Source organism: Giraffa tippelskirchi, chromosome X (assembly GCF_054371585.1).
Source record: "Giraffa tippelskirchi isolate mGirTip1 chromosome X, T2T-mGirTip1v1.2.pri, whole genome shotgun sequence".
In the NCBI taxonomy this organism is placed as follows: domain Eukaryota; kingdom Metazoa; phylum Chordata; class Mammalia; order Artiodactyla; family Giraffidae; genus Giraffa; species Giraffa tippelskirchi.
Window position 1 is genome coordinate 114,226,453 of NC_137289.1, and position 25,513 is coordinate 114,251,965.

Here is a 25,513-nt window from a genome sequence, read left to right on the forward strand (position 1 = left end):
TGGTACAGGGGAAAGACAATGGTTGTTGGAGTGGAGTGGAGGATGAAGAAATGAAGAGATGTAGACACACTGCAGATGGATTTAGATACATCAGCAAGGTATCTTCATGGATCAGAGAGGATGAGTGAGATATGGAGAAAATAAATTATCCTGGGTTGATGGTGGTTCCATTTGATCAATATGGGGCCTTTTGCCAGGGGCACAGCTTTGATGGAAGGTTGGAGAAGGCATGTCATGTCAAATCTGAGATGCATACTAGATATCCAAGTGGAACTGTCATGCAGGTAGCCAGAAAAATGAATCTTGAGTTCAGAGTGGATATCAGCTTGAGAAACAGACCTATGGGAGACATCAGCCTATATAGATTGTGCTGTGGTCATGGGAGTGGAAAACCTCACTGGAGAGTGGACTAGGAGTATGGTAGAGCCCAAGCCCAGGGTAACTAACATGTAGAAACAGCCAGAGGGGTGCTGACCTCACCTTGACCATTAAGCTCACTACAGACTGCGCCCACCTGTGCCCACACCCCCTGGCCTCAAATCAGCCTGTTCGTGACCTCAGTGTGGCCTCCTGGTTTCTGCGTTCAAAATGGGGAGAAGACTGAACTCTTTTATTTTTTGTGACTATGTAGAAAGAAATTTTCCAGTTTAAAAAAAGACGTTTCAAGAAAATGATAGGGTGGTCCACTGGTTAGGAAGCTGCCTTCCAACACAGGGGATATGGGTTTGATCTCTGATCCGGGAATTATGATCCCTTATGTCTCAGGAGAACTAAGGCCACGTGCAGCAACAAAGACCCAGCACGGCCAAAAAAAGAAAATCTTACTTTTTTTCCTCTTCCCCTTTAAAACTTCGGCCTCTCGGTCAACTGTAGTTGACCAAATGAAATCGCGACACCCGTAAACCCTAATATGGCCTTTGCCTAAGAAAAACACTCAAAATATGTTTCTTCTGTGCCTAGGTGTTGTGAACAAGGCAAAAGGTAAAATTTTACCGATCTTGCTTGTCTAAGACATGGTCCTCAGATGGACACACGGTCAATCTGAGTCTCCCTAAGGTTTGCAAACTGCTCTGAATATTTACAAATAATATTCAAATATTTGTAATATTTGAATATTTGTACAGGGCTCCTCCCTGTAGCTCAGACGGTATAGAATCTGCCCGCAGTGTGGAAGAGCTGGGTTCGATCCCTGGGTTGGGAAGATTCCCTGGAGACGGGAATGGCAACCCACTCCAGTGTTCTTGTCTGGAGAGTTCCATGGACAGAGGACTCCGGCGGGCTACAGTCTAGGGTTTCGCAGACTACCTACGTTGAATATTAACAAATAAAGAAACAAGCTTGGCTACAAAGGAATTAACTTTCCCATTTCGCCATGACTGCACTGGAATATTTTTTTTAAATGAGGATTAAGTCTCTTCAGTTAAACTTCCAGAAGATGTGCTCGTTCCATTGCTCTTTGACAACCGGGGTCTTTTCGCTCTGTTTCTTTCTCTGCTCACATTGAGGATCTCTCCTCTCTGACGGGCATTCCCTGGTGGCTCAGACGGTAAAGAATCTGCCTGCAATGCAGGAGACCCGGGTTTAATATCTGGGTCGGGGAGATCCCTGGCAGAAGGGAATGTCCACCCACTCCAGTGTTCTTGCCTGGAAAATTCCATGAACAGAGTAGCCTAGTGGGCTACGGTCCATGGGGTCGCAAAGGGTCGGACACGACTGAGCGACTAACACTTTCATTTTCCTCTCTCTGCCAATGTCTCAGATCCTACATATGTCAATTAACTGTTCTCCTCTAGATAGAAGAAGCAAGCACCAGGTGAGTAGCTGTTCATCTTCATAACTAGAAATTGACTTTTGGGTTGTGCTGCTGCTGCTGCTAAGTCACCTCAGTCGTGTCCGACTCTGTGCGACCCCATAGACGGTGGCCCGCCAGGCTCCACTGTCCCTGGAGGGCTTCGTTACTGCACAGGCTTTGCTCTCGTTGCGGGATGTGGGTTTCTTATTGTGGTGGCTTCGCCTATTGCACACCATGGACTCGAGGCGCTTGGACTTCAGGAGATGGGGCACGTGGGCTCAGCAGCTGCGGTTCCCCGGCTCTAGAGCACGGGTTCAGTAGTTGTAACGTGCAGGCTGAGGTGCTCTGTGAAATGTGGGATCTTCCAGGATCAGGGATCAAACCCAGGTTTCCTGCTTCGGCAGGCGGATTCTTTACCCCTGAGCCACCGGGGAAGCCCGAAGATCCCTCTTACTCTCCTGTTTTGGAGAAAAAGTTTGGTGTCGTGGATTCTTCCACACAGATGGCCTGGGTTCAAATCCCATTCTAGCCACTTACTAAGTTGAGGGCGTTGGGGAATGTTAATGACCTCTGTGCCTCTGGTTTCTCATATGTAAAACAGGGATCAAAAAACTATTGCTTAAAAGAGTAGATGGTTTATTATACGGTAAATGTTTAATTTAAATTTAAACATATTTAAAATTAGCATCTTTTAAATTGCCCTCAGGCAGGGCAGTATCAAATGAAACAAGTTCCCAAAGCGCTAGATGACCAAGGTCAACCCAGCGCATTCATACATGTACACTCTCCATTTTCTATCTCAGATGGGGGCAGGGAGCATATGTAGGGCACAGCTTTCTGAATCGGCCTGAATGCCCTATTCCCTTACCGGGGGAAGATCTAACAAAGTTAAATGCCCAGGTGACTTTCTCACCAGAAAAAGTAGATGCTCAAGTACTCCTAGGTCACGCCCGCACCCTCCAAGCTGTGCTATGACAATGGAGAGTCAAACTTCAACCAGAAGTCCCTGAAGAAATACTACAGAAGGTCAGAGTGGATGCTTGAGTTGAAGGGGAGGCCATGAAGAGCCAAGGCCCCTGACGCAGTAGCAGGAGAACTCCAACCCGGTGCCAGGTATCGAAAATGAAAAAGCAATAGCCTTTAAAGAGGCACGTGAAGTATAAAGCCTCTGACGACCAAATGTATTAAATGCCAAGTAATCCAAACTTAGTAGTGTACTGTTAGTCACTCAGTCGTGTCTGACTCTTTTGCGACCTTAAGGACCGTAGCCCACCAGGCTCCTCTGTCCACGGGATTCTCCAGACAAGAATACCGGATTGGGCGGCCATTCCCTTCTCCAGCGAATCCTCCCGACCCAGGGATCAAACGTATGTCTCCCACATTGCAGGCGGGTTCTTTACCCTCTGAATCACCAGGGAAGCCCTTTAAAGGCAATGGGCTCTCTGGAAGCAACATCCCAACGATACTTGCCCTCCAGTATCAACATCAAATAGTGCTACCAGCCAACTGGCCCAGTGATTGCTCCTACATAAAACCATCTGGATATGGGCAATGTGCTCCCAGGATCTATGCAGGGACTGCCCTCATGGTTGTGCCTAAGTAGCATCCATAGATCGCCTGTAGCCTGGGATATAAATGTGCCCAGAATATTCACGTGCTTTGGATGAGCTCACCTGGGAAGCAAAGGAAAGCCACTCACTGTACTGCTAAAGATGCCCTTGACGACCCCAGAGAGCTCTCAACAATTTGTTCCACAAGCAGCAGGCATCAGCGATGCCCTGCAGCCCTCTATGTCAGGCTAGCCTATGCCCAGCCAATGACCCATACCGTATATCCACATGGGTTCCCACACCTGGGTGGCCTCCACTCCAGAGGACGTCACTCGTGACTGAGACAGACTCATCGCTGGAGACGATACCATCCCAGGCGACACCGTCCTAGGCCAGGAGTTCACCACCGGAGACGCCTATGCCTCATCCCCGGGACATGACACCCCAGGGCCATGGTACCGTGTTGGAGATGTAGCTGCTCACCCAGATGGCTTGCTCCCGAGTTCACACGGTGGAACACTGCAATGGGGACTGAGACGTTCCAGAAACAATGGACCAAGTGCACCGCCTGATGGCACCAGAGGACGAGCCGCTACGATGTTATCTGGCGGAACTTGCTGGGTGCTTGCTGGCTGAGCCAACCCTGGACCAAGAGGCCCGTCCGACTGTCACTCAGTTCTCAGGCCAGAAGGTGCACCCAAAAACAGACAGCTCTCCTGCCTGCAAATCCTGAAGGCCGTTCATATCCTCATCTCCTAACTCTGCTGTCTCAGCATCACAGGCTGGACTGTACTCTAAGCACCATAGTTGTTTTGTTTTGTTTGCCTGCACTGGGTCTTAGCTGCAGTGTGTGGGATCTAGTTCCCCAACCAGAGATTGAACCCAGGCCCCCTGCACTGGGAGCTTGGAGGTGTAGCCACTGGACTACCAGGAAGTCCCCTGAGTTGGTTTTTTAATTTTTTTTTTTTTTATCGTAACGTAAGTGCCTGATCTTAAGCTGTGGACGGCTTAGGCATCCACGTCACAGACAGCTGTCTTAAATAAACATCGTGCCAGCTAACACACTAGACCAAAGCCAGGCTTCTCCATCCCAGAAGTTTCCTTTGTTTTAGAGACCACCGGTTGACTAGGATAACTGACCATCTGACCACTTGTTTTCCCCTTCTGACGCTTTAAGGCACGCTCATGTTTTAAGTTCACCAAGAAAGACTAAATCTGTGACACGCCAGGCATCCCATCCTAGACCCCAATAAAAGCGACCCAGGCTGCACCTATACTCATGCTCTACCCAAGACCTGGCTGTGCAGCCCGATGCATGCCGGGCATCCTCCAGGACCTGTGAGTAAGTAATAAGCCGTGTTTTCTTTTCAAAGTTCCCTAAGAGTTGTTACTGAGGCACCGCTTACAATCACAGTAAGAACCACAAGGCAGGGGAGGGGGGCGGTGAAATCACAATGAAAAACGTGGAAGTGTTAGTCGTTCGGTCGTGTCGGACTCTGTGCGACAACACTGACTGTAGCCCTCCGGGGTCCTCTGTCCGTGGGATTCTCCAGGCCAGAAGACTGGAGTAGATAGCCACTCCCTTCTTCAGAGGAACTTCCAGACGCAGGGATCGAACCTGGGTGCTTAACTCCCAAATATGAATGGACAATTGTTTACCAGATATTTGACGGAGGTGAAGGAGATCATGATGAATGAACGTAACTGTTTCTGGAGAAAAAAACAAATATGCTGCAGGAAGCAGAAGAGAACATTACCAAAATACCCAAATTCATATTATCAGAATTGTGAAGACGACAGTGGGTTTATAAAATGGCAACAGGGTGCTATAAAAGGGAACAAATTAGAGAATAAGACAAAGTCCTTGGAATAAAAGCATTAGGGCAAAACTAAAAACTTAGTAGGTGCGAAGTCCTCAGCTCAAAGCGGCTGTGCCTCACCCTGGCTTTCATAGACAGTGGTCTCGCCCTGCCCACCCACCTGACCTCTTCCTTAACCAATCTCAAGCCCAGGCACTGACCCCGCCCACCAGACGCCACTACCCGGTCATTCCAGAGCCCGCACCCAGCCAGCTGCCGTCTGCCCCGGACCTCCGGTCGCCCGTATCGTCCACCATGGGGAGGTTCCGAGGAGGCTGCGGGTGTCGGCGCCGGCGCCCGCGCCCCCGCCGATGCCAGCCCCACACACGTATCATCCAAGCCGCCATTATCTCGGCCATGCAGTCGCCCGCCATGCTGCCCACACCGCCCTCGCGGGTGCGCCCGGAGTGTGAGGCCGCGGTCAACAGCCACGCCGCCCTGGAGTTCCACGCCTCCTTTCAGTGCCTGGCCGTGGCCTCCTACCTCGACCGTGATGAGGGGGTCTTGAAGTATTTCTCCCACTTCTTTCTGCTCCGTTGCCACGAGCACGGCAAGACAACCGAGAGCCTGATGTTCCTGCAGAACCAGCGTGGGGGCCGCATCTGCTTCCTCGACTGCACAAAGCCCAAGACCCGACAGTGGGAGAGCGGCCTCCAGGCCATACAGGACGTCCTGCACCTGGAGAAGTGCGTCAACCAGAGCCTGCTCGACCTGCACCAGCTGGCCACCGACAGCAGCGACGCCCACCTGTGCCACTTCCTGGGGACCGGCTACCTGGACCAGCAGGTCAGGTTCATCAAGGAGCTGGTGGACTATGTCAGCATCCTGAGCAACATGGGGTCCCCGGAAGGTGCCCTGGCAGAGTACTTCTTTGACAAGCTCACCCTGGGTGACGGCGACCAGAAGGACTGAGCCTGGACTGGCCTTTTCCCCCGAGTCCTGGGTGACTGCCCAAGGTCACCCTGCCCGCCATGCAGACCGCAGGATTGCCCTTGCAGAAAAAGTTCACTTAAGTTTTCCTGCTTTCAGCGTTGCCAGTTCTTCCAATAAAGTAATTGTTTCCTAAGGAAATAAAGGTCTCGTGTTGATGCATGCGTGCAAACCCTTAACCTTTCAAGTTTTAAAACAGGTATCCAGGAGGCTCTCCAGCTACCAATGCCCTGTCCACAGGCAGCTCAGATCTCCACAGAGGGAAGGAAGAAGGGGATCCACGGGACCCTGAACAAGACAAAAGGTACCTTCCCCTAATAAACAATGTGGATATGGGGTGGCCGTGGGTGAGCCCAAGCCCTGGTGAATGTGGGTGCCTGTGAATAGAGGAGCTATAAAAATATGGCCTGAAAATCATGATTGGGGTTGATCTCCAGAAATAGTGAAGGGAATGGGATTGGGAAGGGACTGAAAAAGGAGGTCTATTTTTTTGAAGCGGACTTCTGGGTAGCAAGATGCGGGCCCTGGATGCTGACAGCAGAGTTCCTTTCTGAGAATCTCCCCCTGGATTGCAGTGACAATCTAGTGTAGCAGGGCTGGCTTTCCTAGAGACACACTTCCTGTGGTCACCACTGTTGAGCATGGATGCTGCCCTTTCAAAACATCCACCTGTGATTTTTTTACTTGAACTGTGCCACCCTGCAATAATGTAACATTGGTACCACTCAAAATTTACCTCAATCGTATTGAGGGCGATTGTATATAACCCTACTAGGTTGAAAAATATAAGCTCATGAATGAAGGTCAATTTGTGATATTGAATATAAAGTAAAATGAATCCCCCTGAATATGAAATCAATGGTACTGGCTGCACTGAGGAATGTAGGTGGGGGGGGGGTTTGAAGCCGGGAGGCCAGTTAGTAGGTGTCACAGCTGGTACAGGGGAAAGACAATGGTTGTTGGAGTGGAGTGGAGGATGAAGAAATGAAGAGATGTAGACACACTGCAGATGGATTTAGATACATCAGCAAGGTATCTTCATGGATCAGAGAGGATGAGTGAGATATGGAGAAAATAAATTATCCTGGGTTGATGGTGGTTCCATTTGATCAATATGGGGCCTTTTGCCAGGGGCACAGCTTTGATGGAAGGTTGGAGAAGGCATGTCATGTCAAATCTGAGATGCATACTAGATATCCAAGTGGAACTGTCATGCAGGTAGCCAGAAAAATGAATCTTGAGTTCAGAGTGGATATCAGCTTGAGAAACAGACCTATGGGAGACATCAGCCTATATAGATTGTGCTGTGGTCATGGGAGTGGAAAACCTCACTGGAGAGTGGACTAGGAGTATGGTAGAGCCCAAGCCCAGGGTAACTAACATGTAGAAACAGCCAGAGGGGTGCTGACCTCACCTTGACCATTAAGCTCACTACAGACTGCGCCCACCTGTGCCCACACCCCCTGGCCTCAAATCAGCCTGTTCGTGACCTCAGTGTGGCCTCCTGGTTTCTGCGTTCAAAATGGGGAGAAGACTGAACTCTTTTATTTTTTGTGACTATGTAGAAAGAAATTTTCCAGTTTAAAAAAAGACGTTTCAAGAAAATGATAGGGTGGTCCACTGGTTAGGAAGCTGCCTTCCAACACAGGGGATATGGGTTTGATCTCTGATCCGGGAATTATGATCCCTTATGTCTCAGGAGAACTAAGGCCACGTGCAGCAACAAAGACCCAGCACGGCCAAAAAAAGAAAATCTTACTTTTTTTCCTCTTCCCCTTTAAAACTTCGGCCTCTCGGTCAACTGTAGTTGACCAAATGAAATCGCGACACCCGTAAACCCTAATATGGCCTTTGCCTAAGAAAAACATTCAAAATATGTTTCTTCTGTGCCTAGGTGTTGTGAACAAGGCAAAAGGTAAAATTTTACCGATCTTGCTTGTCTAAGACATGGTCCTCAGATGGACACACGGTCAATCTGAGTCTCCCTAAGGTTTGCAAACTGCTCTGAATATTTACAAATAATATTCAAATATTTGTAATATTTGAATATTTGTACAGGGCTCCTCCCTGTAGCTCAGACGGTATAGAATCTGCCCGCAGTGTGGAAGAGCTGGGTTCGATCCCTGGGTTGGGAAGATTCCCTGGAGACGGGAATGGCAACCCACTCCAGTGTTCTTGTCTGGAGAGTTCCATGGACAGAGGACTCCGGCGGGCTACAGTCTAGGGTTTCGCAGACTACCTACGTTGAATATTAACAAATAAAGAAACAAGCTTGGCTACAAAGGAATTAACTTTCCCATTTCGCCATGACTGCACTGGAATATTTTTTTTAAATGAGGATTAAGTCTCTTCAGTTAAACTTCCAGAAGATGTGCTCGTTCCATTGCTCTTCGACAACCGGGGTCTTTTCGCTCTGTTTCTTTCTCTGCTCACATTGAGGATCTCTCCTCTCTGACGGGCATTCCCTGGTGGCTCAGACGGTAAAGAATCTGCCTGCAATGCAGGAGACCCGGGTTTAATCCCTGGGTCGGGGAGATCCCTGGCAGAAGGGAATGTCCACCCACTCCAGTGTTCTTGCCTGGAAAATTCCATGAACAGAGTAGCCTAGTGGGCTACGGTCCATGGGGTCGCAAAGGGTCGGACACGACTGAGCGACTAACACTTTCATTTTCCTCTCTCTGCCAATGTCTCAGATCCTACATATGTCAATTAACTGTTCTCCTCTAGATAGAAGAAGCAAGCACCAGGTGAGTAGCTGTTCATCTTCATAACTAGAAATTGACTTTTGGGTTGTGCTGCTGCTGCTGCTAAGTCACCTCAGTCGTGTCCGACTCTGTGCGACCCCATAGACGGTGGCCCGCCAGGCTCCACTGTCCCTGGAGGGCTTCGTTACTGCACAGGCTTTGCTCTCGTTGCGGGATGTGGGTTTCTTATTGTGGTGGCTTCGCCTATTGCACACCATGGACTCGAGGCGCTTGGACTTCAGGAGATGGGGCACGTGGGCTCAGCAGCTGCGGTTCCCCGGCTCTAGAGCACGGGTTCAGTAGTTGTAACGTGCAGGCTGAGGTGCTCTGTGAAATGTGGGATCTTCCAGGATCAGGGATCAAACCCAGGTTTCCTGCTTCGGCAGGCGGATTCTTTACCCCTGAGCCACCGGGGAAGCCCGAAGATCCCTCTTACTCTCCTGTTTTGGAGAAAAAGTTTGGTGTCGTGGATTCTTCCACACAGATGGCCTGGGTTCAAATCCCATTCTAGCCACTTACTAAGTTGAGGGCGTTGGGGAATGTTAATGACCTCTGTGCCTCTGGTTTCTCATATGTAAAACAGGGATCAAAAAACTATTGCTTAAAAGAGTAGATGGTTTATTATACGGTAAATGTTTAATTTAAATTTAAACATATTTAAAATTAGCATCTTTTAAATTGCCCTCAGGCAGGGCAGTATCAAATGAAACAAGTTCCCAAAGCGCTAGATGACCAAGGTCAACCCAGCGCATTCATACATGTACACTCTCCATTTTCTATCTCAGATGGGGGCAGGGAGCATATGTAGGGCACAGCTTTCTGAATCGGCCTGAATGCCCTATTCCCTTACCGGGGGAAGATCTAACAAAGTTAAATGCCCAGGTGACTTTCTCACCAGAAAAAGTAGATGCTCAAGTACTCCTAGGTCACGCCTGCACCCTCCAAGCTGTGCTATGACAATGGAGAGTCAAACTTCAACCAGAAGTCCCTGAAGAAATACTACAGAAGGTCAGAGTGGATGCTTGAGTTGAAGGGGAGGCCATGAAGAGCCAAGGCCCCTGACGCAGTAGCAGGAGAACTCCAACCCGGTGCCAGGTATCGAAAATGAAAAAGCAATAGCCTTTAAAGAGGCACGTGAAGTATAAAGCCTCTGACGACCAAATGTATTAAATGCCAAGTAATCCAAACTTAGTAGTGTACTGTTAGTCACTCAGTCGTGTCTGACTCTTTTGCGACCTTAAGGACCGTAGCCCACCAGGCTCCTCTGTCCACGGGATTCTCCAGACAAGAATACCGGATTGGGCGGCCATTCCCTTCTCCAGCGAATCCTCCCGACCCAGGGATCAAACGTATGTCTCCCACATTGCAGGCGGGTTCTTTACCCTCTGAATCACCAGGGAAGCCCTTTAAAGGCAATGGGCTCTCTGGAAGCAACATCCCAACGATACTTGCCCTCCAGTATCAACATCAAATAGTGCTACCAGCCAACTGGCCCAGTGATTGCTCCTACATAAAACCATCTGGATATGGGCAATGTGCTCCCAGGATCTATGCAGGGACTGCCCTCATGGTTGTGCCTAAGTAGCATCCATAGATCGCCTGTAGCCTGGGATATACATGTGCCCAGAATATTCACGTGCTTTGGATGAGCTCACCTGGGAAGCAAAGGAAAGCCACTCACTGTACTGCTAAAGATGCCCTTGACGACCCCAGAGAGCTCTCAACAATTTGTTCCACAAGCAGCAGGCATCAGCGATGCCCTGCAGCCCTCTATGTCAGGCTAGCCTATGCCCAGCCAATGACCCATACTGTATATCCACATGGGTTCCCACACCTGGGTGGCCTCCACTCCAGAGGACGTCACTCGTGACTGAGACAGACTCATCGCTGGAGACGATACCATCCCAGGCGACACCGTCCTAGGCCAGGAGTTCACCACCGGAGACGCCTATGCCTCATCCCCGGGACATGACACCCCAGGGCCATGGTACCGTGTTGGAGATGTAGCTGCTCACCCAGATGGCTTGCTCCCCAGTTCACACGGTGGAACACTGCAATGGGGACTGAGACGTTCCAGAAACAATGGACCAAGTGCACCGCCTGATGGCACCAGAGGACGAGCCGCTACGATGTTATCTGGCGGAACTTGCTGGGTGCTTGCTGGCTGAGCCAACCCTGGACCAAGAGGCCCGTCCGACTGTCACTCAGTTCTCAGGCCAGAAGGTGCACCCAAAAACAGACAGCTCTCCTGCCTGCAAATCCTGAAGGCCGTTCATATCCTCATCTCCTAACTCTGCTGTCTCAGCATCACAGGCTGGACTGTACTCTAAGCACCATAGTTGTTTTGTTTTGTTTGCCTGCACTGGGTCTTAGCTGCAGTGTGTGGGATCTAGTTCCCCAACCAGGGATTGAACCCAGGCCCCCTGCACTGGGAGCTTGGAGGTGTAGCCACTGGACTACCAGGAAGTCCCCTGAGTTGGTTTTTTAATTTTTTTTTTTTTTATCGTAACATAAGTGCCTGATCTTAAGCTGTGGACGGCTTAGGCATCCACGTCACAGACAGCTGTCTTAAATAAACATCGTGCCAGCTAACACACTAGACCAAAGCCAGGCTTCTCCATCCCAGAAGTTTCCTTTGTTTTAGAGACCACCAGTTGACTAGGATAACTGACCATCTGACCACTTGTTTTCCCCTTCTGACGCTTTAAGGCACGCTCATGTTTTAAGTTCACCAAGAAAGACTAAATCTGTGACACGCCAGGCATCCCATCCTAGACCCCAATAAAAGCGACCCAGGCTGCACCTATACTCACGCTCTACCCAAGACCTGGCTGTGCAGCCCGATGCATGCCGGGCATCCTCCAGGACCTGTGAGTAAGTAATAAGCCGTGTTTTCTTTTCAAAGTTCCCTAAGAGTTGTTACTGAGGCACCGCTTACAATCACAGTAAGAACCACAAGGCAGGGGAGGGGGGCGGTGAAATCACAATGAAAAACGTGGAAGTGTTAGTCGTTCGGTCGTGTCGGACTCTGTGCGACAACACTGACTGTAGCCCTCCGGGGTCCTCTGTCCGTGGGATTCTCCAGGCCAGAAGACTGGAGTAGATAGCCACTCCCTTCTTCAGAGGAACTTCCAGACGCAGGGATCGAACCTGGGTGCTTAACTCCCAAATATGAATGGACAATTGTTTACCAGATATTTGACGGAGGTGAAGGAGATCATGATGAATGAACGTAACTGTTTCTGGAGAAAAAAACAAATATGCTGCAGGAAGCAGAAGAGAACATTACCAAAATACCCAAATTCATATTATCAGAATTGTGAAGACGACAGTGGGTTTATAAAATGGCAACAGGGTGCTATAAAAGGGAACAAATTAGAGAATAAGACAAAGTCCTTGGAATAAAAGCATTAGGGCAAAACTAAAAACTTAGTAGGTGCGAAGTCCTCAGCTCAAAGCGGCTGTGCCTCACCCTGGCTTTCATAGACAGTGGTCTCGCCCTGCCCACCCACCTGACCTCTTCCTTAACCAATCTCAAGCCCAGGCACTGACCCCGCCCACCAGACGCCACTACCCGGTCATTCCAGAGCCCGCACCCAGCCAGCTGCCGTCTGCCCCGGACCTCCGGTCGCCCGTATCGTCCACCATGGGGAGGTTCCGAGGAGGCTGCGGGTGTCGGCGCCGGCGCCCGCGCCCCCGCCGATGCCAGCCCCACACACGTATCATCCAAGCCGCCATTATCTCGGCCATGCAGTCGCCCGCCATGCTGCCCACACCGCCCTCGCGGGTGCGCCCGGAGTGTGAGGCCGCGGTCAACAGCCACGCCGCCCTGGAGTTCCACGCCTCCTTTCAGTGCCTGGCCGTGGCCTCCTACCTCGACCGTGATGAGGGGGTCTTGAAGTATTTCTCCCACTTCTTTCTGCTCCGTTGCCACGAGCACGGCAAGACAACCGAGAGCCTGATGTTCCTGCAGAACCAGCGTGGGGGCCGCATCTGCTTCCTCGACTGCACAAAGCCCAAGACCCGACAGTGGGAGAGCGGCCTCCAGGCCATACAGGACGTCCTGCACCTGGAGAAGTGCGTCAACCAGAGCCTGCTCGACCTGCACCAGCTGGCCACCGACAGCAGCGACGCCCACCTGTGCCACTTCCTGGGGACCGGCTACCTGGACCAGCAGGTCAGGTTCATCAAGGAGCTGGTGGACTATGTCAGCATCCTGAGCAACATGGGGTCCCCGGAAGGTGCCCTGGCAGAGTACTTCTTTGACAAGCTCACCCTGGGTGACGGCGACCAGAAGGACTGAGCCTGGACTGGCCTTTTCCCCCGAGTCCTGGGTGACTGCCCAAGGTCACCCTGCCCGCCATGCAGACCGCAGGATTGCCCTTGCAGAAAAAGTTCACTTAAGTTTTCCTGCTTTCAGCGTTGCCAGTTCTTCCAATAAAGTAATTGTTTCCTAAGGAAATAAAGGTCTCGTGTTGATGCATGCGTGCAAACCCTTAACCTTTCAAGTTTTAAAACAGGTATCCAGGAGGCTCTCCAGCTACCAATGCCCTGTCCACAGGCAGCTCAGATCTCCACAGAGGGAAGGAAGAAGGGGATCCACGGGACCCTGAACAAGACAAAAGGTACCTTCCCCTAATAAACAATGTGGATATGGGGTGGCCGTGGGTGAGCCCAAGCCCTGGTGAATGTGGGTGCCTGTGAATAGAGGAGCTATAAAAATATGGCCTGAAAATCATGATTGGGGTTGATCTCCAGAAATAGTGAAGGGAATGGGATTGGGAAGGGACTGAAAAAGGAGGTCTATTTTTTTGAAGCGGACTTCTGGGTAGCAAGATGCGGGCCCTGGATGCTGACAGCAGAGTTCCTTTCTGAGAATCTCCCCCTGGATTGCAGTGACAATCTAGTGTAGCAGGGCTGGCTTTCCTAGAGACACACTTCCTGTGGTCACCACTGTTGAGCATGGATGCTGCCCTTTCAAAACATCCACCTGTGATTTTTTTACTTGAACTGTGCCACCCTGCAATAATGTAACATTGGTACCACTCAAAATTTACCTCAATCGTATTGAGGGCGATTGTATATAACCCTACTAGGTTGAAAAATATAAGCTCATGAATGAAGGTCAATTTGTGATATTGAATATAAAGTAAAATGAATCCCCCTGAATATGAAATCAATGGTACTGGCTGCACTGAGGAATGTAGGTGGGGGGGGGGTTTGAAGCCGGGAGGCCAGTTAGTAGGTGTCACAGCTGGTACAGGGGAAAGACAATGGTTGTTGGAGTGGAGTGGAGGATGAAGAAATGAAGAGATGTAGACACACTGCAGATGGATTTAGATACATCAGCAAGGTATCTTCATGGATCAGAGAGGATGAGTGAGATATGGAGAAAATAAATTATCCTGGGTTGATGGTGGTTCCATTTGATCAATATGGGGCCTTTTGCCAGGGGCACAGCTTTGATGGAAGGTTGGAGAAGGCATGTCATGTCAAATCTGAGATGCATACTAGATATCCAAGTGGAACTGTCATGCAGGTAGCCAGAAAAATGAATCTTGAGTTCAGAGTGGATATCAGCTTGAGAAACAGACCTATGGGAGACATCAGCCTATATAGATTGTGCTGTGGTCATGGGAGTGGAAAACCTCACTGGAGAGTGGACTAGGAGTATGGTAGAGCCCAAGCCCAGGGTAACTAACATGTAGAAACAGCCAGAGGGGTGCTGACCTCACCTTGACCATTAAGCTCACTACAGACTGCGCCCACCTGTGCCCACACCCCCTGGCCTCAAATCAGCCTGTTCGTGACCTCAGTGTGGCCTCCTGGTTTCTGCGTTCAAAATGGGGAGAAGACTGAACTCTTTTATTTTTTGTGACTATGTAGAAAGAAATTTTCCAGTTTAAAAAAAGACGTTTCAAGAAAATGATAGGGTGGTCCACTGGTTAGGAAGCTGCCTTCCAACACAGGGGATATGGGTTTGATCTCTGATCCGGGAATTATGATCCCTTATGTCTCAGGAGAACTAAGGCCACGTGCAGCAACAAAGACCCAGCACGGCCAAAAAAAGAAAATCTTACTTTTTTTCCTCTTCCCCTTTAAAACTTCGGCCTCTCGGTCAACTGTAGTTGACCAAATGAAATCGCGACACCCGTAAACCCTAATATGGCCTTTGCCTAAGAAAAACATTCAAAATATGTTTCTTCTGTGCCTAGGTGTTGTGAACAAGGCAAAAGGTAAAATTTTACCGATCTTGCTTGTCTAAGACATGGTCCTCAGATGGACACACGGTCAATCTGAGTCTCCCTAAGGTTTGCAAACTGCTCTGAATATTTACAAATAATATTCAAATATTTGTAATATTTGAATATTTGTACAGGGCTCCTCCCTGTAGCTCAGACGGTATAGAATCTGCCCGCAGTGTGGAAGAGCTGGGTTCGATCCCTGGGTTGGGAAGATTCCCTGGAGACGGGAATGGCAACCCACTCCAGTGTTCTTGTCTGGAGAGTTCCATGGACAGAGGACTCCGGCGGGCTACAGTCTAGGGTTTCGCAGACTACCTACGTTGAATATTAACAAATAAAGAAACAAGCTTGGCTACAAAGGAATTAACTTTCCCATTTCGCCATGACTGCACTGGAATATTTTTTTTAAATGAGGATTAAGTCTCTTCAGTTAAACTTCCAGAAGATGTGCTCGTTCCATTGCTCTTCGACAACCGGGGTCTTTTCGCTCTGTTTCTTTCTCTGCTCACATTGAGGATCTCTCCTCTCTGACGGGCATTCCCTGGTGGCTCAGACGGTAAAGAATCTGCCTGCAATGCAGGAGACCCGGGTTTAATCCCTGGGTCGGGGAGATCCCTGGCAGAAGGGAATGTCCACCCACTCCAGTGTTCTTGCCTGGAAAATTCCATGAACAGAGTAGCCTAGTGGGCTACGGTCCATGGGGTCGCAAAGGGTCGGACACGACTGAGCGACTAACACTTTCATTTTCCTCTCTCTGCCAATGTCTCAGATCCTACATATGTCAATTAACTGTTCTCCTCTAGATAGAAGAAGCAAGCACCAGGTGAGTAGCTGTTCATCTTCATAACTAGAAATTGACTTTTGGGTTGTGCTGCTGCTGCTGCTAAGTCACCTCAGTCGTGTCCGACTCTGTGCGACCCCATAGACGGTGGCCCGCCAGGCTCCACTGTCCCTGGAGGGCTTCGTTACTGCACAGGCTTTGCTCTCGTTGCGGGATGTGGGTTTCTTATTGTGGTGGCTTCGCCTATTGCACACCATGGACTCGAGGCGCTTGGACTTCAGGAGATGGGGCACGTGGGCTCAGCAGCTGCGGTTCCCCGGCTCTAGAGCACGGGTTCAGTAGTTGTAACGTGCAGGCTGAGGTGCTCTGTGAAATGTGGGATCTTCCAGGATCAGGGATCAAACCCAGGTTTCCTGCTTCGGCAGGCGGATTCTTTACCCCTGAGCCACCGGGGAAGCCCGAAGATCCCTCTTACTCTCCTGTTTTGGAGAAAAAGTTTGGTGTCGTGGATTCTTCCACACAGATGGCCTGGGTTCAAATCCCATTCTAGCCACTTACTAAGTTGAGGGCGTTGGGGAATGTTAATGACCTCTGTGCCTCTGGTTTCTCATATGTAAAACAGGGATCAAAAAACTATTGCTTAAAAGAGTAGATGGTTTATTATACGGTAAATGTTTAATTTAAATTTAAACATATTTAAAATTAGCATCTTTTAAATTGCCCTCAGGCAGGGCAGTATCAAATGAAACAAGTTCCCAAAGCGCTAGATGACCAAGGTCAACCCAGCGCATTCATACATGTACACTCTCCATTTTCTATCTCAGATGGGGGCAGGGAGCATATGTAGGGCACAGCTTTCTGAATCGGCCTGAATGCCCTATTCCCTTACCGGGGGAAGATCTAACAAAGTTAAATGCCCAGGTGACTTTCTCACCAGAAAAAGTAGATGCTCAAGTACTCCTAGGTCACGCCCGCACCCTCCAAGCTGTGCTATGACAATGGAGAGTCAAACTTCAACCAGAAGTCCCTGAAGAAATACTACAGAAGGTCAGAGTGGATGCTTGAGTTGAAGGGGAGGCCATGAAGAGCCAAGGCCCCTGACGCAGTAGCAGGAGAACTCCAACCCGGTGCCAGGTATCGAAAATGAAAAAGCAATAGCCTTTAAAGAGGCACGTGAAGTATAAAGCCTCTGACGACCAAATGTATTAAATGCCAAGTAATCCAAACTTAGTAGTGTACTGTTAGTCACTCAGTCGTGTCTGACTCTTTTGCGACCTTAAGGACCGTAGCCCACCAGGCTCCTCTGTCCACGGGATTCTCCAGACAAGAATACCGGATTGGGCGGCCATTCCCTTCTCCAGCGAATCCTCCCGACCCAGGGATCAAACGTATGTCTCCCACATTGCAGGCGGGTTCTTTACCCTCTGAATCACCAGGGAAGCCCTTTAAAGGCAATGGGCTCTCTGGAAGCAACATCCCAACGATACTTGCCCTCCAGTATCAACATCAAATAGTGCTACCAGCCAACTGGCCCAGTGATTGCTCCTACATAAAACCATCTGGATATGGGCAATGTGCTCCCAGGATCTATGCAGGGACTGCCCTCATGGTTGTGCCTAAGTAGCATCCATAGATCGCCTGTAGCCTGGGATATACATGTGCCCAGAATATTCACGTGCTTTGGATGAGCTCACCTGGGAAGCAAAGGAAAGCCACTCACTGTACTGCTAAAGATGCCCTTGACGACCCCAGAGAGCTCTCAACAATTTGTTCCACAAGCAGCAGGCATCAGCGATGCCCTGCAGCCCTCTATGTCAGGCTAGCCTATGCCCAGCCAATGACCCATACTGTATATCCACATGGGTTCCCACACCTGGGTGGCCTCCACTCCAGAGGACGTCACTCGTGACTGAGACAGACTCATCGCTGGAGACGATACCATCCCAGGCGACACCGTCCTAGGCCAGGAGTTCACCACCGGAGACGCCTATGCCTCATCCCCGGGACATGACACCCCAGGGCCATGGTACCGTGTTGGAGATGTAGCTGCTCACCCAGATGGCTTGCTCCCCAGTTCACACGGTGGAACACTGCAATGGGGACTGAGACGTTCCAGAAACAATGGACCAAGTGCACCGCCTGATGGCACCAGAGGACGAGCCGCTACGATGTTATCTGGCGGAACTTGCTGGGTGCTTGCTGGCTGAGCCAACCCTGGACCAAGAGGCCCGTCCGACTGTCACTCAGTTCTCAGGCCAGAAGGTGCACCCAAAAACAGACAGCTCTCCTGCCTGCAAATCCTGAAGGCCGTTCATATCCTCATCTCCTAACTCTGCTGTCTCAGCATCACAGGCTGGACTGTACTCTAAGCACCATAGTTGTTTTGTTTTGTTTGCCTGCACTGGGTCTTAGCTGCAGTGTGTGGGATCTAGTTCCCCAACCAGGGATTGAACCCAGGCCCCCTGCACTGGGAGCTTGGAGGTGTAGCCACTGGACTACCAGGAAGTCCCCTGAGTTGGTTTTTTAATTTTTTTTTTTTTTATCGTAACATAAGTGCCTGATCTTAAGCTGTGGACGGCTTAGGCATCCACGTCACAGACAGCTGTCTTAAATAAACATCGTGCCAGCTAACACACTAGACCAAAGCCAGGCTTCTCCATCCCAGAAGTTTCCTTTGTTTTAGAGACCACCGGTTGACTAGGATAACTGACCATCTGACCACTTGTTTTCCCCTTCTGACGCTTTAAGGCACGCTCATGTTTTAAGTTCACCAAGAAAGACTAAATCTGTGACACGCCAGGCATCCCATCCTAGACCCCAATAAAAGCGACCCAGGCTGCACCTATACTCACGCTCTACCCAAGACCTGGCTGTGCAGCCCGATGCATGCCGGGCATCCTCCAGGACCTGTGAGTAAGTAATAAGCCGTGTTTTCTTTTCAAAGTTCCCTAAGAGTTGTTACTGAGGCACCGCTTACAATCACAGTAAGAACCACAAGGCAGGGGAGGGGGGCGGTGAAATCACAATGAAAAACGTGGAAGTGTTAGTCGTTCGGTCGTGTCGGACTCTGTGCGACAACACTGACTGTAGCCCTCCGGGGTCCTCTGTCCGTGGGATTCTCCAGGCCAGAAGACTGGAGTAGATAGCCACTCCCTTCTTCAGAGGAACTTCCAGACGCAGGGATCGAACCTGGGTGCTTAACTCCCAAATATGAATGGACAATTGTTTACCAGATATTTGACGGAGGTGAAGGAGATCATGATGAATGAACGTAACTGTTTCTGGAGAAAAAAACAAATATGCTGCAGGAAGCAGAAGAGAACATTACCAAAATACCCAAATTCATATTATCAGAATTGTGAAGACGACAGTGGGTTTATAAAATGGCAACAGGGTGCTATAAAAGGGAACAAATTAGAGAATAAGACAAAGTCCTTGGAATAAAAGCATTAGGGCAAAACTAAAAACTTAGTAGGTGCGAAGTCCTCAGCTCAAAGCGGCTGTGCCTCACCCTGGCTTTCATAGACAGTGGTCTCGCCCTGCCCACCCACCTGACCTCTTCCTTAACCAATCTCAAGCCCAGGCACTGACCCCGCCCACCAGACGCCACTACCCGGTCATTCCAGAGCCCGCACCCAGCCAGCTGCCGTCTGCCCCGGACCTCCGGTCGCCCGTATCGTCCACCATGGGGAGGTTCCGAGGAGGCTGCGGGTGTCGGCGCCGGCGCCCGCGCCCCCGCCGATGCCAGCCCCACACACGTATCATCCAAGCCGCCATTATCTCGGCCATGCAGTCGCCCGCCATGCTGCCCACACCGCCCTCGCGGGTGCGCCCGGAGTGTGAGGCCGCGGTCAACAGCCACGCCGCCCTGGAGTTCCACGCCTCCTTTCAGTGCCTGGCCGTGGCCTCCTACCTCGACCGTGATGAGGGGGTCTTGAAGTATTTCTCCCACTTCTTTCTGCTCCGTTGCCACGAGCACGGCAAGACAACCGAGAGCCTGATGTTCCTGCAGAACCAGCGTGGGGGCCGCATCTGCTTCCTCGACTGCACAAAGCCCAAGACCCGACAGTGGGAGAGCGGCCTCCAGGCCATACAGGACGTCCTGCACCTGGAGAAGTGCGTCAACCAGAGCCTGCTCGACCTGCACCAGCTGGCCACCGACAGCAGCGACGCCCACCTGTGCCACTTCCTGGGGACCGGCTACCTGGACCAGCAGGTCAGGTTCATCAAGGAGCTGGTGGACTATGTCAGCATCCTGAGCAACATGGGGTCCCCGGAAGGTGCCCTGGCAGAGTACTTCTTTGACAAGCTCACCCTGGGTGACGGCGACCAGAAGGACTGAGCCTGGACTGGCCTTTTCCCCCGAGTCCTGGGTGACTGCCCAAGGTCACCCTGCCCGCCATGCAGACCGCAGGATTGCCCTTGCAGAAAAAGTTCACTTAAGTTTTCCTGCTTTCAGCGTTGCCAGTTCTTCCAATAAAGTAATTGTTTCCTAAGGAAATAAAGGTCTCGTGTTGATGCATGCGTGCAAACCCTTAACCTTTCAAGTTTTAAAACAGGTATCCAGGAGGCTCTCCAGCTACCAATGCCCTGTCCACAGGCAGCTCAGATCTCCACAGAGGGAAGGAAGAAGGGGATCCACGGGACCCTGAACAAGACAAAAGGTACCTTCCCCTAATAAACAATGTGGATATGGGGTGGCCGTGGGTGAGCCCAAGCCCTGGTGAATGTGGGTGCCTGTGAATAGAGGAGCTATAAAAATATGGCCTGAAAATCATGATTGGGGTTGATCTCCAGAAATAGTGAAGGGAATGGGATTGGGAAGGGACTGAAAAAGGAGGTCTATTTTTTTGAAGCGGACTTCTGGGTAGCAAGATGCGGGCCCTGGATGCTGACAGCAGAGTTCCTTTCTGAGAATCTCCCCCTGGATTGCAGTGACAATCTAGTGTAGCAGGGCTGGCTTTCCTAGAGACACACTTCCTGTGGTCACCACTGTTGAGCATGGATGCTGCCCTTTCAAAACATCCACCTGTGATTTTTTTACTTGAACTGTGCCACCCTGCAATAATGTAACATTGGTACCACTCAAAATTTACCTCAATCGTATTGAGGGCGATTGTATATAACCCTACTAGGTTGAAAAATATAAGCTCATGAATGAAGGTCAATTTGTGATATTGAATATAAAGTAAAATGAATCCCCCTGAATATGAAATCAATGGTACTGGCTGCACTGAGGAATGTAGGTGGGGGGGGGGGTTTGAAGCCGGGAGGCCAGTTAGTAGGTGTCACAGCTGGTACAGGGGAAAGACAATGGTTGTTGGAGTGGAGTGGAGGATGAAGAAATGAAGAGATGTAGACACACTGCAGATGGATTTAGATACATCAGCAAGGTATCTTCATGGATCAGAGAGGATGAGTGAGATATGGAGAAAATAAATTATCCTGGGTTGATGGTGGTTCCATTTGATCAATATGGGGCCTTTTGCCAGGGGCACAGCTTTGATGGAAGGTTGGAGAAGGCATGTCATGTCAAATCTGAGATGCATACTAGATATCCAAGTGGAACTGTCATGCAGGTAGCCAGAAAAATGAATCTTGAGTTCAGAGTGGATATCAGCTTGAGAAACAGACCTATGGGAGACATCAGCCTATATAGATTGTGCTGTGGTCATGGGAGTGGAAAACCTCACTGGAGAGTGGACTAGGAGTATGGTAGAGCCCAAGCCCAGGGTAACTAACATGTAGAAACAGCCAGAGGGGTGCTGACCTCACCTTGACCATTAAGCTCACTACAGACTGCGCCCACCTGTGCCCACACCCCCTGGCCTCAAATCAGCCTGTTCGTGACCTCAGTGTGGCCTCCTGGTTTCTGCGTTCAAAATGGGGAGAAGACTGAACTCTTTTATTTTTTGTGACTATGTAGAAAGAAATTTTCCAGTTTAAAAAAAGACGTTTCAAGAAAATGATAGGGTGGTCCACTGGTTAGGAAGCTGCCTTCCAACACAGGGGATATGGGTTTGATCTCTGATCCGGGAATTATGATCCCTTATGTCTCAGGAGAACTAAGGCCACGTGCAGCAACAAAGACCCAGCACGGCCAAAAAAAGAAAATCTTACTTTTTTTCCTCTTCCCCTTTAAAACTTCGGCCTCTCGGTCAACTGTAGTTGACCAAATGAAATCGCGACACCCGTAAACCCTAATATGGCCTTTGCCTAAGAAAAACACTCAAAATATGTTTCTTCTGTGCCTAGGTGTTGTGAACAAGGCAAAAGGTAAAATTTTACCGATCTTGCTTGTCTAAGACATGGTCCTCAGATGGACACACGGTCAATCTGAGTCTCCCTAAGGTTTGCAAACTGCTCTGAATATTTACAAATAATATTCAAATATTTGTAATATTTGAATATTTGTACAGGGCTCCTCCCTGTAGCTCAGACGGTATAGAATCTGCCCGCAGTGTGGAAGAGCTGGGTTCGATCCCTGGGTTGGGAAGATTCCCTGGAGACGGGAATGGCAACCCACTCCAGTGTTCTTGTCTGGAGAGTTCCATGGACAGAGGACTCCGGCGGGCTACAGTCTAGGGTTTCGCAGACTACCTACGTTGAATATTAACAAATAAAGAAACAAGCTTGGCTACAAAGGAATTAACTTTCCCATTTCGCCATGACTGCACTGGAATATTTTTTTTAAATGAGGATTAAGTCTCTTCAGTTAAACTTCCAGAAGATGTGCTCGTTCCATTGCTCTTTGACAACCGGGGTCTTTTCGCTCTGTTTCTTTCTCTGCTCACATTGAGGATCTCTCCTCTCTGACGGGCATTCCCTGGTGGCTCAGACGGTAAAGAATCTGCCTGCAATGCAGGAGACCCGGGTTTAATATCTGGGTCGGGGAGATCCCTGGCAGAAGGGAATGTCCACCCACTCCAGTGTTCTTGCCTGGAAAATTCCATGAACAGAGTAGCCTAGTGGGCTACGGTCCATGGGGTCGCAAAGGGTCGGACACGACTGAGCGACTAACACTTTCATTTTCCTCTCTCTGCCAATGTCTCAGATCCTACATATGTCAATTAACTGTTCTCCTCTAGATAGAAGAAGCAAGCACCAGGTGAGTAGCTGTTCATCTTCATAACTAGAAATTGACTTTTGGGTTGTGCTGCTGCTGCTGCTAAGTCACCTCAGTCGTGTCCGACTCTGTGCGACCCCATAGACGGTGGCCCGCCAGGCTCCACTGTCCCTGGAGGGCTTCGTTACTGCACAGGCTTTGCTCTCGTTGCGGGATGTGGGTTTCTTATTGTGGTGGCTTCGCCTATTGCACACCATGGACTCGAGGCGCTTGGACTTCAGGAGATGGGGCACGTGGGCTCAGCAGCTGCGGTTCCCCGGCTCTAGAGCACGGGTTCAGTAGTTGTAACGTGCAGGCTGAGGTGCTCTGTGAAATGTGGGATCTTCCAGGATCAGGGATCAAACCCAGGTTTCCTGCTTCGGCAGGCGGATTCTTTACCCCTGAGCCACCGGGGAAGCCCGAAGATCCCTCTTACTCTCCTGTTTTGGAGAAAAAGTTTGGTGTCGTGGATTCTTCCACACAGATGGCCTGGGTTCAAATCCCATTCTAGCCACTTACTAAGTTGAGGGCGTTGGGGAATGTTAATGACCTCTGTGCCTCTGGTTTCTCATATGTAAAACAGGGATCAAAAAACTATTGCTTAAAAGAGTAGATGGTTTATTATACGGTAAATGTTTAATTTAAATTTAAACATATTTAAAATTAGCATCTTTTAAATTGCCCTCAGGCAGGGCAGTATCAAATGAAACAAGTTCCCAAAGCGCTAGATGACCAAGGTCAACCCAGCGCATTCATACATGTACACTCTCCATTTTCTATCTCAGATGGGGGCAGGGAGCATATGTAGGGCACAGCTTTCTGAATCGGCCTGAATGCCCTATTCCCTTACCGGGGGAAGATCTAACAAAGTTAAATGCCCAGGTGACTTTCTCACCAGAAAAAGTAGATGCTCAAGTACTCCTAGGTCACGCCCGCACCCTCCAAGCTGTGCTATGACAATGGAGAGTCAAACTTCAACCAGAAGTCCCTGAAGAAATACTACAGAAGGTCAGAGTGGATGCTTGAGTTGAAGGGGAGGCCATGAAGAGCCAAGGCCCCTGACGCAGTAGCAGGAGAACTCCAACCCGGTGCCAGGTATCGAAAATGAAAAAGCAATAGCCTTTAAAGAGGCACGTGAAGTATAAAGCCTCTGACGACCAAATGTATTAAATGCCAAGTAATCCAAACTTAGTAGTGTACTGTTAGTCACTCAGTCGTGTCTGACTCTTTTGCGACCTTAAGGACCGTAGCCCACCAGGCTCCTCTGTCCACGGGATTCTCCAGACAAGAATACCGGATTGGGCGGCCATTCCCTTCTCCAGCGAATCCTCCCGACCCAGGGATCAAACGTATGTCTCCCACATTGCAGGCGGGTTCTTTACCCTCTGAATCACCAGGGAAGCCCTTTAAAGGCAATGGGCTCTCTGGAAGCAACATCCCAACGATACTTGCCCTCCAGTATCAACATCAAATAGTGCTACCAGCCAACTGGCCCAGTGATTGCTCCTACATAAAACCATCTGGATATGGGCAATGTGCTCCCAGGATCTATGCAGGGACTGCCCTCATGGTTGTGCCTAAGTAGCATCCATAGATCGCCTGTAGCCTGGGATATAAATGTGCCCAGAATATTCACGTGCTTTGGATGAGCTCACCTGGGAAGCAAAGGAAAGCCACTCACTGTACTGCTAAAGATGCCCTTGACGACCCCAGAGAGCTCTCAACAATTTGTTCCACAAGCAGCAGGCATCAGCGATGCCCTGCAGCCCTCTATGTCAGGCTAGCCTATGCCCAGCCAATGACCCATACCGTATATCCACATGGGTTCCCACACCTGGGTGGCCTCCACTCCAGAGGACGTCACTCGTGACTGAGACAGACTCATCGCTGGAGACGATACCATCCCAGGCGACACCGTCCTAGGCCAGGAGTTCACCACCGGAGACGCCTATGCCTCATCCCCGGGACATGACACCCCAGGGCCATGGTACCGTGTTGGAGATGTAGCTGCTCACCCAGATGGCTTGCTCCCGAGTTCACACGGTGGAACACTGCAATGGGGACTGAGACGTTCCAGAAACAATGGACCAAGTGCACCGCCTGATGGCACCAGAGGACGAGCCGCTACGATGTTATCTGGCGGAACTTGCTGGGTGCTTGCTGGCTGAGCCAACCCTGGACCAAGAGGCCCGTCCGACTGTCACTCAGTTCTCAGGCCAGAAGGTGCACCCAAAAACAGACAGCTCTCCTGCCTGCAAATCCTGAAGGCCGTTCATATCCTCATCTCCTAACTCTGCTGTCTCAGCATCACAGGCTGGACTGTACTCTAAGCACCATAGTTGTTTTGTTTTGTTTGCCTGCACTGGGTCTTAGCTGCAGTGTGTGGGATCTAGTTCCCCAACCAGAGATTGAACCCAGGCCCCCTGCACTGGGAGCTTGGAGGTGTAGCCACTGGACTACCAGGAAGTCCCCTGAGTTGGTTTTTTAATTTTTTTTTTTTTTATCGT

General features: G+C 50.0%; 3 pseudogenes across 3 annotated transcripts; all 3 read left to right on the plus strand.

Moving 5' to 3' along the window:
- Window positions 1-5,390: 5,390 nt before the first annotated feature.
- Window positions 5,391-6,276, plus strand: LOC145535326 (ferritin heavy chain pseudogene; annotated as a pseudogene). The gene has a single exon (XR_014075374.1). The product of XR_014075374.1 is annotated as a ferritin heavy chain pseudogene (transcript).
- A 6,179-nt stretch (window positions 6,277-12,455) lies between these two features.
- On the plus strand, window positions 12,456-13,341 carry LOC145535317 (ferritin heavy chain pseudogene; annotated as a pseudogene). Its single transcript, XR_014075365.1, has one exon. The product of XR_014075365.1 is annotated as a ferritin heavy chain pseudogene (transcript).
- A 6,179-nt stretch (window positions 13,342-19,520) lies between these two features.
- LOC145535324 (ferritin heavy chain pseudogene) lies at window positions 19,521-20,406 on the plus strand (annotated as a pseudogene). Its single transcript, XR_014075371.1, has one exon. The product of XR_014075371.1 is annotated as a ferritin heavy chain pseudogene (transcript).
- Window positions 20,407-25,513: the final 5,107 nt, after the last annotated feature.